Below are 14,750 nucleotides of genomic sequence, written 5' to 3'. Positions count from 1 at the left end.
GCTTAGACTGAAAGGAAAATTTTATAAGATGGTGGTGAGACCTGCAATGCTCTATGGCGTTGAATGTTGGCCTTTAAAAGAGAAGCATAATAATAAGTTAAGTGTTGCTGAGATGAGAATGATTAGGTGGATGAGTGGCTTTACACTTAGAGACAAAATGCGGAATGAATATATTCGTGATAGGGTTGGTGTAGCTCCTGTGACAGACAAAATTAGAGAAAGTCGTCTTAGATGGTTTGGTCATATTAAACGTCGACCATTAGATGATCCGATTAGGAGAGTAGATGTTTTAGATTTGACTTGTGTTAAGAAAGGCAGAGGTAGACCTAGGAAGACTTGGGCTTATTGTATTAAAAATGATCTTAATTTACTAGAACTAAATGAAAATATGACACTAAATAGGACGCAATGGAGAGAAAGGATTTATGTAGCCGACCCCACGTAGTGGGATTAAGGCTTTGTTGTTGTTGTTGTTGATCGTATTTGATAACACAAACCTTCAAATGCTTTTGATTTTTTATAAAGTTTAACTGACATGCATATTATTTTCTTTTTATTGTGTTACCATAATTGGAGAGTATGAATATTTACCAGTTGTTTACCTTACTGTTGTTTTAAATTAACATTACAACTTTAATCAAATGATTAAAAAAAGAGCAATAAAAGAGGAAATGTTTATAGAAGGCGCGGATAATCTGATCTGAGATAAATAAAAACTGCTTTAGTTTAATTTTCTTTCCTGTAATGACTCTTTCATTTGTTAAATATTAGTTATAAAAAATAAATATAGAAAAAATATAATCTTCACCATTTGACTATCTGTACTGGACTTATAGTTAATTCCAAGCCCCGGGTTAGGTTGTGACAAAAGTGATATAAGAGCTATGATTTAAAATTTAATATGAAAGAGCCAATATGATAATTACAAAAAGTTTTTTTAATAATAACAAATTGAAAGTTTAATGTAACTCTAATTAAACAATTATATCCATTCAGACACTCGAGAATTTGGAAGGAAGTTTGATAGAAAAAGATCAAGTACCACCTATTATAAATGTGAACACCGATGCCCTGACCCAGATGATAGCTATGATGACAATTGATTTAGGAGTTCAAACTGTTACTTGGTTGGAATAAAACAATTATTGTGGATAAGTACTTAAAGATATTTCAAGAGCCGTGTCAACCTTTGTTTAAGGGAACTGAAGATTTAATTGAATTAGAGAACTGGTGGTGCGTATAGAGAAGTTAGATAACATAGCATGTCAGGATGAAAAAAGAGTATATTTACTTATATTTCTACCGGATGGAGAAGCTGAAAGGTGGTGGTGTGGGCAGCGTCTGGATAAACTGGTGGATGCACCCACTATGATGATAAGTTGTGAGGATTTTATGGAGCTTTTCAAAGAGTGTTTTGTACCCCTATTTACTTGAAAGCAAAAGCTGTAATTCAGTAATGCAGTATGAATCAGAGTTCATTGTACTGTCAAGGTATGTCTCACAGTTGATGACTATTACAAAAGAGAAGTGTCATAAATTCCTTTATGGATTGAAAGATTTGATTAGATAGCCATTGGTGTCAATTGGAGTTGATGATTTCTCAATGTTGGTAGAGCGGCATAGACGAGTGAAAATTGATTACCAGCTCACTCAGAAGCGTAGAGATATGCATAAGTGGAAGAATATTGATCTGGGAGAGCATGTAAATCGATCAAAGGGATCCATTGAGAAAAAGGTCATGTTCAACTTAACTGGATTTAATAGAAGTATGTCTCAGAGTACTGTAGTTATTTGTGTCAAATTAGAAAGACAAAGTATGGGTGAATGCTTGATGGGCTCCAATGCATGCTACTAATGTCGTCTGTTTGGTCATATAACAAGATATTGTCCATCAGTTAGCCAGGGGCACTAAAGATCAGAAGTCTGGCGGAGCTCCCTTACTGAATATTGCAGGTGGGCAGAGAATGATAGAGTCAACAACTTCAGCTCTCACCCAAGATCAACCTTGAGAGCCAGTTCGACCTCGAGTTTATATCCTTATTCATTGTGAGTCTGAAGAACATATTGCTGTGGATGTTGATGCTAATAAGGTCTGATGACTGTTGTGTTTTCTTATATGTAGGTGTCTTTCTAGCATATTTTCATGCATCCGTGATTTTGAGTAACTTGATTTTTCTAATTAATTTAAACAAGCCAATTTTGAGCTGAACATTAGCCGAACACATACAAGAATATGTAAATCGATCCAATCATGAACACATTGTTCATGAGCAAATTTCAAACGAGCCAAACACGAGTCAAGTCTTAGCTCGCCCAGCTTAGCTCCTTTACAATATTATATGGGGAGGTAAGTGAAACAAAGTTAGCTATTTGATATTGGATGTATGATTTGTTTCTCTTTTTAAATGCAATAGTTTGGAATCTTAGAAGATCCAGCTCTCACTCTCTCTCTCTCTTGTGAATTGGCCGACCCCTTCCAAATTTTAGAAGATTTGATAGTGACAATTTAGGAAATCTTTGATTAGTTTATTTCTTTCTCATTTTATGTTATTTTTTTATTTTAGAATTATTTCCTTTACTAATTTAGGTTAGATATATTTGGTAAGTTTGTCAATTAGAGAAAATAAAATCAAAGGATTATTTCTCTCAACTTGTTTTCTACATGGCATCAAAGCCCTAATACATAACCCGTCACTCTCGTGCAGCCAGACCTTGTCTTTAATTTGGAAACCTCCTCTGCTGAAGTTGGAAATCCTTACATGATCCTTTCCTGGCTCTTCCATGCAGCAAGAATTCTCCTTGTGCTCTTCTCTAACACCAGAACTCCTCTCTACGTTCGAAACTCATCCCTGAATTGAAACTCCTTGTTGCAGGGCCTCTTCCAGCCGGAGCTTCTTCCAGTCATAAGCAACATCAAGTTAGAAATGATTTTTTCTCTCTAGTGGAAATCAAGTCTTCTTTAGTGAATATCACTGTCCTTTGCATCTTCTCTATCATTCTCGGAGCACTTATGTGGATTTCCTCCCAGTGTCAACAAAAATAGAACCAAAAAGCCAATAAGTTGCAGCAGCAAGCAGTGCCAACAACAACAAGTAGAGGCAGTAACAATAGAGGAAGCCAACAACTCTTTCTGTTGTAGTCAACCTAAAAATAACCCTAAAGACTCATAAGGTTAATGACCAAGTACGGGATGAAGAGTTCAAGTTCTATTCCGAAGGTTAAATCTGAATAAGATATTAGGGATTACATCTAGGCAATTCCTGAACTCTCTTACTTTATCACAAATCATACACTCACTGCCTATATCTTAAATTGTCTCAATTCATGTTTATGTATATTTATGGTATAGGGAAAGAGAAACATCTCACAAGAGAAAGAATAGTTCCTGAAATCACTGACCCCAATCACCACACACGAAATAATGAAGATCATATGTTTAGGTTTTGACTAGTCAACTCAATGATCATTGAAGTGGGAGAAAACTTTTTGTTTTATAAAACTGTCAATGAGATATGGGAGGTTTCAAAAGAAATATATTCCAACACTAAACACTATAAATAAAACCAAGCTTCATGGCCTTTAATTTGGAGAGCTAAGTGTCACCCAATATTTGAACACCTTGACAAAGTATGGGTTATAATTGGACATGTTTGAGACACGTGTGAAAATGTCCACATGATGTTTTGATGTTTAAATCCATTGTTGAGAAGAAGAGAACAATCAAATTTTTGGTTGATGCCTGACATTTTCTATGAGGCCGGTTAATTACTCACTCCAGTATACTCGACGATCAAGTAATAGACAAATATGAATCTGCATATCGGTCCCTCGAGAATAGTTATCAAAATATTCATAGCAAGGGATGTTCTAGTATGCTACATCGCTGAATCTAGTTTGAAGTGATAAGTGCAATGATAAATATCTACTAATCCTAAGAGAATCAATAAGTATGATAGAAATGAAAAAGAAAAAAACAGAAAAGTCAGGGAGCAACACTGAGTTATTCACAGGTGATTTTGGTCATGCTCCTGTGACACTGGTGTAGTGTTCTCTTGATGTTTTTTCTATGAGCTATCTTATGTGATAGTTGACAATCAGAGACACAATCGTATGTATTGGTCATAAGAAAAGTTGGAAACTATATTGCAGTTAAGAGAAACTTAACTATTTAGTGACGGTTATAAGTCCTAGATCACACGAAGTTTTAACATTCTAATTGATCAGGTTAGAAATAAATAAAAAAAAAACAATCAAAAGGTTAACAGATCAACATGTTTAGTTATAAAAAAACATTCATGGGAAAAAATTCAGGGTAAAAATATGAGAAAAATTACTCTTACATCACAGTAGCGTGAAAGCAGATTAACTACGAGATATGAGATAGAAAAATATGAAAAATTTTATTGAAAATATTTAAAGATACAGGTTCAAGAAAGTACAAACTTACAATCATGCAAGTACCTTCAACAATACATCAACTCATCGCCTTACAACAATAAACTCTCGATAATCTCTCTTTTACACAACACTCATTCTTTCTCTCATTAAACCACTCTAAAAACTCAGAAAAAACCACCCTAGAAGTTCACTCCACAAAGGAAGAAAAAGTGAAACCCCCGGATTTGAAGGAAAACCATAATTCCTGTTGCAAAAGGCCTCTCCAAGTTTGCACACACCCTCTAAGGCATCCCCATATATAACCTTTTGTAGCTCTTGCCAAATTCACATTGAAAAATTTTGCCAATTTAAGACTTTGGCTGGCGGTGTCATAACCACGCCTGTGGTCTGCATAGTTACGCCAGATCAACAGTGAACCTGGCGTAATTACGCCAATCTACTAAATTTGGCGACTTTGTGTTTTGACTCCGTGATGCTAGACATTTGTAACCTGCAAATATCGCAAAATATCTTCCTGACTTTTATGTTATTTTTTGTTAGTGAGAATGAAAACATGGTATTTAAAAGCAGAGAAATCACGTAATTTTACATCATGCCAATTCCCCCAAACTTATCTATTGTTTGCTCTTAAGTAATGCCATACCAAAGGCTCAAGGGTGTTTGTAGCTCTTACGTGGGACTTATTGGTTTTCTAACTTGAGAATATAAATGTATGAAAGCAGAACAAATATCATTTTAGGGATGAGTTATTATTAATTTCTTAGAACCTTGCCATTTTCTTAATTCCCCCCTTTCTAAGCCCAGAAAAATGACAAAACTCTTAATTAGCAATTGTTGTAGTATTTTCATTTTCCGAGGATATTATTAAGTCATTAAATTTTTAATCAAACAATTCTAAAATACCTTAATTTTTCTTGACGATAATTAGTTAAAATTCGACCAAAAAGGTTTTAACTACTATGAATTAGGAGAGGGTTTACACGTCAATATTTTTCATTGTTGCTCAACCTCAAGCTTCTTCTAAAAAATTAGATGGCACTCTTTTTTTCATATTGATTTTTCTTTTGGCTTAGTATTGGTCACATTCTTTTCTTTTTCTTCATTTCATGCCCTCAATTATTTTAAATTTCACTAAGACTTACTATATATGGTGGAGCATAATTCTTTGGGAATTTTGAATGTCTAATATCTCTCAATTAATAATTCTCACAGACTTCTTATCATGAATACCAAAATATTAAAAATCCAATCAGAAGTTATTGAGTTGAAAAATAAAGCCTTTATTATCCGTGGTTAATTACTTCTATTGAATCACATCATTTTAATTGCTCTAGTACTCTTTTGGGTTTAGATAAACGTTATTACAGGGATAGACTTGGTTATTAGGAAATAAATGCTAACTCCCCTTTAATGAATATCCATCTCATTTAATGAAAATTTAGTATAATTTAGTCAGATTATCAAGATTTCTATCATGAGTTACTTAGTGAAATACAGTCAATCACCTAAATATGTGACTTTCATGCAGTGTCTAGGTCAAATTCCTTTCTCTAAACCTGTTTTCTATCCTAACATGTCATATGAGAAAATGCAAGGATGGAATGAAGAAAGCATGTAACAATATAACTTAACATTGCATAACACCACAACATGGCTAGCAACATAAACATGAAGCATAACACCACGAAGCATATCACACAAAAAATTTATGGAGTGCACATCAAATCTCAAAAAGCATGAAAAGACTCTTAACATCACAACATTTATTTCAACACAAAAACAAATGCAAATAATTCGGAGCAAAACATGACGCAAAAATATATAAAACATACACAGCTCAAAGGATAACGTTTGAGTTGCCTCCTATGGTGGTGTTTGGTTTAATGTTCTCAGACAGACCATGCTTGATCAAATCAATTTAATCTTCTCCAAGATTAAAATTTCTTTTCAATAAAATACAACCAATTATCTTAAGTTTTAATTGTCTTGGAGGATTTCCTAAGTCAGCCAATATCATTTCTAATATAGTATTTTCCTTAGGATATGGATTCCTCCCAACACCCATGATCAGAATTTTCAGTAATTTCTCCGTCCCACTCATACAATTATCTTCCATCTCACTCATATAAATCCTAAAGAACATCTCTTGATCCACAAATCTCAAAAACTCACTCTCTTGTAATTCTTTTGACTCAGTAGAACTCATAAGGGCCACAACAAGGGATTCTCTTAAAAGTCACACTCTCGACTTAGGAGGAGTTTTCAATCCTATCTGCTCTTCTATGGGGGGTCCTACAGGCATTTTGTGGGTAGTGGTCTCCACAAGCTCAACTTTCTTCTGAACAATCTTAGGGGTTGCCTCATCAAGAAGAGCAGATTCTTCCTATTAATGTCATTATAAAATTTGTCCTCTACAGCTTGCTCTTCGAGGTTGAATTTTACAGATCCGGAAACTTTGCTATTAACTACCATTACCACCACATCTGCACTATGGTGTTGATTATTCCTATAGTTTTGGGAAAACTTAATAGATTTCAGAATATCAAAAGTTAGTTTCTAATTCACTCTCATGGTAAGTTCTCATTTCTGTACATCAATCATTGCTCGTTTAGTGGATATAAAGTGTCTTTTAAGTATAATGGGGACGTCCCTATCTTCCCTTACATTCAAAACAACAAAATCAACTGTGGAGATGAACTTGTCAACTTTAACCAGAACGTCCTTGATTGTTTATTTAGGATAGGTCACAGTGCATTCAACTAACTTTAGGTTCACAATGGTTGGTTAAACATCTTGTGAGCCTAATATTTTGAAAATGGTTAGAGGTATAAGGTTGATGCTAGCTCCTTGGTCACAAAACCTTCTCACTAATTTTATTTCTAATGGTGTAAAGAATGGTGAAGCTACCCGAGCTTTTTGATTTTTTTTTTTTGGCAACTTCTTCTGCAGGATTGTATTGTTCGCTTCAGTCAGGGCAATCATCTTACCAGCTCTTAGTTTTCTTTACTTGTCCAAAACATCCTTCAAAAGCTCTACAGGACTTCATATTTATTCTAGGTATTTAGCATAAAGAATATTATTGTTGAGTTTATTAACAACTTCTAGAACTTCAAACATTTGTTAATCCTTCCTTTGCTTCTGGAGTCTCTGGGAAAGGGGGGTGGTGGTGGTTTCTCTTGTCCTACCCTAAGAGGTGAGGCAAATTTTAATAAGTCTGGGGGTCAAGTTTTCACAAAGGCTGGTAGACTTAGTGTATGTCATTATAGGTTTAGGGTCATACTTGACACACCCTGTACCGCGGGCCGCGGGCCGGCAGCAAGGGTCGACGCTCGGTCTGCGTTTAGTGTAAAAACCCAAACGCAGTTTCAGATAAGCTGACGAAAAGCACGAACCAAACAGTACGGCGGCGTTTTCTGCACTTATCAGCTGCCCCAAACGGACCCTTACTCTCCTTTCTAGTGGTATCTTCTCCCTCCATCCCAGTCCTCATTCTGATGTATTTATTTTGCTCCATGTTCTGATCTTTTTGATTAACTTGGGTGTATTGGGGAGTGCCCCTTGTGGTCTTTAATTCATTGAGCTTGTCAATTGTCCTAGTTGATTTTCATTGTTCTTTATGGCAGCAAATTGACTCTATGACCGGTTCACTATCTGTCATACTTACTCCATTAACGATTTTTTATCCTTTGGCTTGGTATTCGAGTTAAATTGAGGTGGGTAGGTCTTCCTTTGGTTATTAATACCTTGTGGTTCTGCTTTTTTACAAAGACAACTTGGGTGTTCATACCCCTCGGTTGTTATTATTCCAATTAAAATTAGAGTGATTTTTCTTGGAGAGTTACAGGTTTTGAAATATGACTTGCTGAACATTTAATAGAGACTTAATCATACAACTTTTCTTAGGATTTATCGAATTCCCCTATTATGGTTATAATTTTCTAATGATAATGTCTATTTCTGTAAGCTACTAATTGTTAAACTATTTGTTTCACTACACAACGGTTGAAATTCCTAGATCATAAGAAGTTTTAACATCTTAATTGATCAGGTTGTCAGTAAACGACGATCAAACAGTTAAGACGTCAATAGACATAGTTAAAAATCACATTAAATATTAATGGGGAAAAACTCATGGTAAAAACAAGGGAAAAATCATCGTATATTACATGAATATGAAAGAAGATTAACTGCGGGATGGGATAGAAAAACATGAAAAATTTAAAACATTTGAAAATACAGGTGCAAGATAGCAAAAACTCACTACCAAGCTAAGTACCTTTAACAATACTCCAACTCATCGCCGTACAACTATAAACTCTCCACAATCTCTCTCACACAGAGTACTCAACCTCTCTCTCATTCACCCACTCTAAAAACTGGATCATCAGATGGTTAATGTTTAATTTGACCAAACCATCTATGACGACTCTATAATCTTATGTGCAACTGAAGCTACACCAACCCTTTCACGGATAGATTCGTTTCGCCTTTTGTCTCTAAGTGTCAAGCTACTCATCAACCTAAGCATTTTCATCTCAGCAACACTTAATATTGTTTTTTGCTTCTCTTTTAATAGCCAATATTATACGCTATAATGCATTGCAGATATAACCACTATCTTATTAAAATTTCCTTTTATCTTTAAGAGTTATATAAGTGGCATTTTTCTATCACACAATAAGCCTGATGCATTCCTCTATTTCAACCAACCAATATGAATTCTACTAATAACATCTCCATCTATATCACCATTATTTTGAACAATAGACCTGAGATATCTAAAATGTTCTCACTCTTTAATGATTTGATCAGCCATATTTACAACTCTGTCACTAGAGCTACTGCTACTTAGTTCACATTCAATGTATTCAGTTTTAGACTGCTCAAATGAAGGCCTTTAGACTCCAATGCAAACTTCCATATTTCTTTTTTTTCTGAACTCCTTTTCTAGTCATTCACAAGAAGGATATCATCAGCAAAAAGCATACACCAAGGTACATACTCCTATATATAGGGTTGTAAACGAGTCGAGCCCGAGTGAGCTATTCGGCTTGTTTGAATTTGACTCGTGTTCGAAATTGGCCTTTGTTCGAAATGACTCGTGAACAGTGTATTTGTGTTTGACTTGAATATTATATTCTTATTCGTGTTCGGCTCAACATTGGACGGTTGTATCATGGTGATATTTAGGTGGATTGCGGTTGAATTGGCTTAGGACCGCGGCCATGGTGTTATTGGGGGTTGTATCGTGGTGTTATTCAAGTTGGATCACATGGGCAAGGGTAGTATTGGTGTGGCGTGGCTGAAGAGTTTGCGACGGTATTGGCGAGTGTTATTGTGATATTATTACGAGTTGTATCGTGTTGTTATTTAGGTTGGATCGTTGTTGTATTTACTTAGGAGTCAAGGCTGCGACTGCGGTGTTATTAGCGGTTGTATCATGGTGTTTTTAGGGTTGGATCGCACAGACAAGGGTAGTATTGACGCAACGTGGCTAAAGATTTTGCAACATTATTGGCGGCTGTTATTGCGGTATTATTACGGGTTGTATCATGGTGTTATTATGGTTCCGCAACAGCAGTGTCAAGTTGGTTTTATTGAAGGTTGTATCGCGGTATTATTGAGGTGTTATTACGGTCTCGTGCCAGTGGTATCGAGTGGTGTTATTGGGAGGTTTGCACGGCTTCAAGTAGATGTTATTGGAAGTGTTACTGGGGTGCTATTGAGGTGTTATATACGAGGGATTGATAAACACTGGTGTTACTGGCTTGGCTAGCTCGAACCGTTCCAATATATTTATTTATTTCTTTCTTTCTTTTCAAGCCAATTCAAGCCGAACACGAGTGAAGAAATATTTGTTCGTGTTCGGCTCGTTTATATTTCAAGATTAAAAATTTATTCTTGTTCGGCTCATTAAGTTTAACGAACGAGCCAAACACGAACTGTTTAACAAGTCGAACACGAGCTGTTCGCGAGTGGTGAGCCAAGCTGACAACCCTACCTGTATATGCATAGTAAGAACATACATGACTAAAGCAAATTGATATGCGATTAAAGCTGATCACTGACGTAATCAATTGAAATAAGAAAATACTTGGTCAATTCTCTTTCTATTCGAACGCAAGTAACAACTCTAGTACATATAACTTTAATGACTTGATTATATGTCATATCAACCTCCTTCTTTTCTAGAACTCTCCAAAGTTCTTCTTTTGAAATCTTATCGTAAGCTTTTTCTAAATCAATAAAAATCATATGTAGATCTTCTTTTTTCTCTTTGTACTTTTACATCTCAATAAATGTATAACTTCCATAATAGTTTTGTTCGATATATAATCAAACTGATTATGAGAGATCTTTGCATCGCGTCTTAACCTATGTTCAATTTACCCTTTCCCATTATTTTAAAGTATGATATATTAACTCAATTTCTCAATAATTTGCACACTCTTGTGCATACCCTTTATTCTTAAAGAGTAGGGACCAAAATACTCTTTCTCCACTCGGGCATCTTTATAGTTCTAAAATAATATTAAATATTTAGTAAGCCAAGAAACTCCCAAATGTCCTAGAAAATTCCATACTTCAATAAGGGTACCATTGGGTCCTATTGATTTTTCTTAAAGCCTTCTCTACTTCCTTTTTATTAGTGTGATGGTAAAAATAAAAAAAAAATTATTATTATTAACGATATTAAGATCATTAAAGTTGATCTTATTTTCAAAAACTTCATTGAAAAGTAAATCAAAATATCTCATCTACCTATGTTGAATATCTTTCTTTAAGAAAATAATTTTTTAAATTTTTAATCTTTAATACAATTTAATTTGAATTAAATTTTTTTCTTCTCTTTGTTTGACTATTTTATACATATATTTTTTTACTTTTTTTAGAATATAATCTTTTATAAAGATCAATATAAGCAGAATTCTTAGTATCATAAATTATTCTTAGACGTTTTACGAGCCACCTTATTTTTTTCCCAGTTCTCAAAACTATTTATATTTAAATCAATCTTTATAACACAACTTCTTATGTTTTATTTTCTCTTGTACATTATTATTCAAATATCAACTATTTTTATTTATAAAGTTTTTTTTTTGATTCCCCAAGTACATGTTTTGCTACTTATTTAATAGTGCTTGTTACTTTATCCCACATAGAATTAGCTTCTTAATGAACATTTCAAATGTTGAAATATTGAAGCTTATTCATAAAAATATATTTTTGTATCTTTTAGGTGCCCTGATCTAATCTTATGAGTTGGTTCTATTGTATTCTTTATCTTACAAGTTTTCATCTTAAAATTTAGACTTAATAATCTATGTTGAGTACTTAAATTTTTACTTGGAATGACCTTACAATCTTTACATTCTTGACAATCTTAGATTTATTTTTATAAATAGTAATATGCTCATCTTTTTTTTAAATAAAGTGTTAGCAATAATAAATCATAAGCTAACACAAAATCTAATATAGTTTTACTTTCTTCATTAATCACTTCAAAGTTGTAGCCATTATGAATATTTCTAAAATATTCTGCCACTCTTCCAACATGTCCATTTAAATCTCCTCCAATAAGATACATCATATGTATTAATTCTTCTAGATCATTCTAAAATTTTTCTTTTGAACTTATATTTGAACCTGTTTGAGGAGCATCAACACTTGCAATATTAAAAATTTTAGTATCAACAACAATTATTAGGGCTATAATTTTATCTCAAATTCTATAAATCTTTACAACATTATATTTTAAACTCTTATCTCTAATTACACTTACATCATTATTAGTGTGATACCTATCTGAATACTAATGTTTAAAACATAAGATATCAATTTTCTTAGCATTTTCTCTAACCATTTAGTTTCTTGAATGTATAAGATATTTATCAATTGTCTAATACAACTTTGTACACCTTTTTGCCATTATCTATAGCGATATACCTTCAAAGGTGAAATCTCCAAGTGGACCATATAGTTTATTTCATTTATTGACGATCACATTAGAATTACTTGGGTATTTCTAATGAAGGTGTAACCTGAAATAATCCAAATCTTTCAAACCTTTCATAACACGATTCAAGCTCAATTCCAATGCAAAATTTAGATTGTCAAAACTGATAAAGCAAATAAATATTTCAAATGCATCCTTGAGTTTTAACTTTTAAGAAAAGGAATTTTCCATGTGAGTTTATGTATAAATACCTCACAACAAAATGTGATAGCTAAGAGAGGAATAGACATCTTCTTGAGATATCTCGCTCAATTCTGATGTCTTTATACAGCATACATTATTAATTGAATATTTGGTTGAGTTCTTTGAAACATCTCTTCATATTTTACCTATCTTCACATTAGAGTTTTCTCTACTACTATACCACTTAATATTTTTGGGTGTGTGTCATTTATTCACACCCGTTCCCAAAATCACACAAAACTTGATTCTAAATCTATCGAGTACATATTTTTTTGTTATGCCACCAATAAAAGGGGCATAAGTGCTACTCTTCTGTTATTAAAAAATATTATAACTCGATAAATGTCATATTTTTTGAAAATCAATCATATTACCCCAAATCTGATGTTCAGGGGAAGAGTGCAAATGAACATTAATTTTTGGATGTACTTAATGACTACACGACTTCACCACTACACCTAGAACTTTTATTCTAGTTGAGGATGCCCAACCAACCCAACCTGAAGTCCAAAATAAAGAAATTCCTGTGTATACATGGAGGAAGAAAAAACTTGAGCATGTGGAAGACAATATGCAAGGAAAAAGCTACTCAAACTAAAACATTAGTCTGCATTCACCTGAAGAAAGAGGAGGCATCATGTACAAATGAAGAAAGAGGAGGCATCGTCGATTGCTTGCGGTGCTAGGTTGAGCCCAAGGCAGAGGAGGAAGAAGAGAAAGCCAAGCCCTAATTAAGGAGGTTGTGTCGTGCTCACTTGCAGATGAAGAGAAGGAGGAGGCGGCGTTGATCGCTTGCGGTGCTGGGTTGAGCCCTGACCGAAAGCAACAGAGTCGAGCTTCACGTGTTGAACCCTAGTCAAAAGAGAAGAATAAGTTAGAGGAGAAGAAGCCGAAGTAGCAAATAGGTGCGCGGAGGAGAGGCAGACCGCACTTGCAGGAAGAAGAAGGTTCACAAGCCTTGTGTGAAACGGGAAGGCTCTTGTTGAGCTAGCGTGTGGGTTTGGCAACCGAGCAAATAACATGGTAAAAGTTAGGTTTTTATTATATGTTAATTAAGAGTTATATTTATATATATGTTTATGAACAAAGTGTTAATCATAGATATATTTGAATTCAGGATGTAATTGAGTAAGGGAGATATAGTTTCAAGATTGAGGGGTGAATCACTTTGAAAGATAATGTATGTTTTAATTAAAATTAAAGTTTAATTTACTTAATTTAGAATAAATTTACTTAATTTAGAATGAATATTAATAAAACTATAATTTATAATAACAATTAAGGTTGAATAATAATTGAATCTAGAACATCTGGAGATAGGGAGTCGGTGAGATAAACAAGATGACTAATTATTTTCATGTATGTATTAAATTAATATTTTACTTATGAATAACTGCATTAATATAACTAAGGAATGACTGTATGAATAACTGCATTAAAATATGAGTGTTTCATATAACTAATTTTATAATCTGAGGCATATTATGAATGAAATAATTTTAAAATTAAATTAATTGAATATTAAAAAGGGAAAATTATTATTTCAACGATCTTAAATGGAAGCAATTAAAGGAAATGAAATGTAAAGGTTTAAGTCATACAAAATTACCTTTAGAAGGTACTGATCGGGGATGCGTTGTACCCGTGCTCGATAAAAGAATTGATAAAAGTGTAAATTCAGGTGTAAATTTCTTAGGGTAACAACGCATACAATTTTAAGGTTACTTTTGTGTATTACAGAGATCTTGATATGACTCTTAAAGAGGTTAATACTTAAATTATAATGGGAAGGGTTAAATTTAGAGTGAAAGCTTAAATTTCGAATAAGTAATGAACTATTTTTTTTTCTTTTGTAAATCATGCATAACATTCATATTGTAGTTTAATGCATATTAAAATTATAATTACTCACTAAGTCGTGAAAATTTACTGTTGAATTTTATTATTTCTTTTTGGAAAAGAGAAATTGTAGATTGATATGTTCAATATGAGAGAATTAGCTTACAGGAGAAGTACTACAACTGATAGGTATCTTATTATGATGTGATTGTAGTTCTTTTTTATACTGTTTTTTTCTTGGTAGTGATATACAGTTATATGTTTGTTTGAGATGTTGTCTACTGTTGACCTCATTTTTAGTGAGGTCTAGTCT

This window comes from Phalaenopsis equestris, unplaced genomic scaffold, assembly GCF_001263595.1.
Source record: "Phalaenopsis equestris unplaced genomic scaffold, ASM126359v1 Scaffold000374, whole genome shotgun sequence".
Classification (NCBI taxonomy): domain Eukaryota; kingdom Viridiplantae; phylum Streptophyta; class Magnoliopsida; order Asparagales; family Orchidaceae; genus Phalaenopsis; species Phalaenopsis equestris.
Note: the sequence above shows the minus strand (reverse complement) of the source record.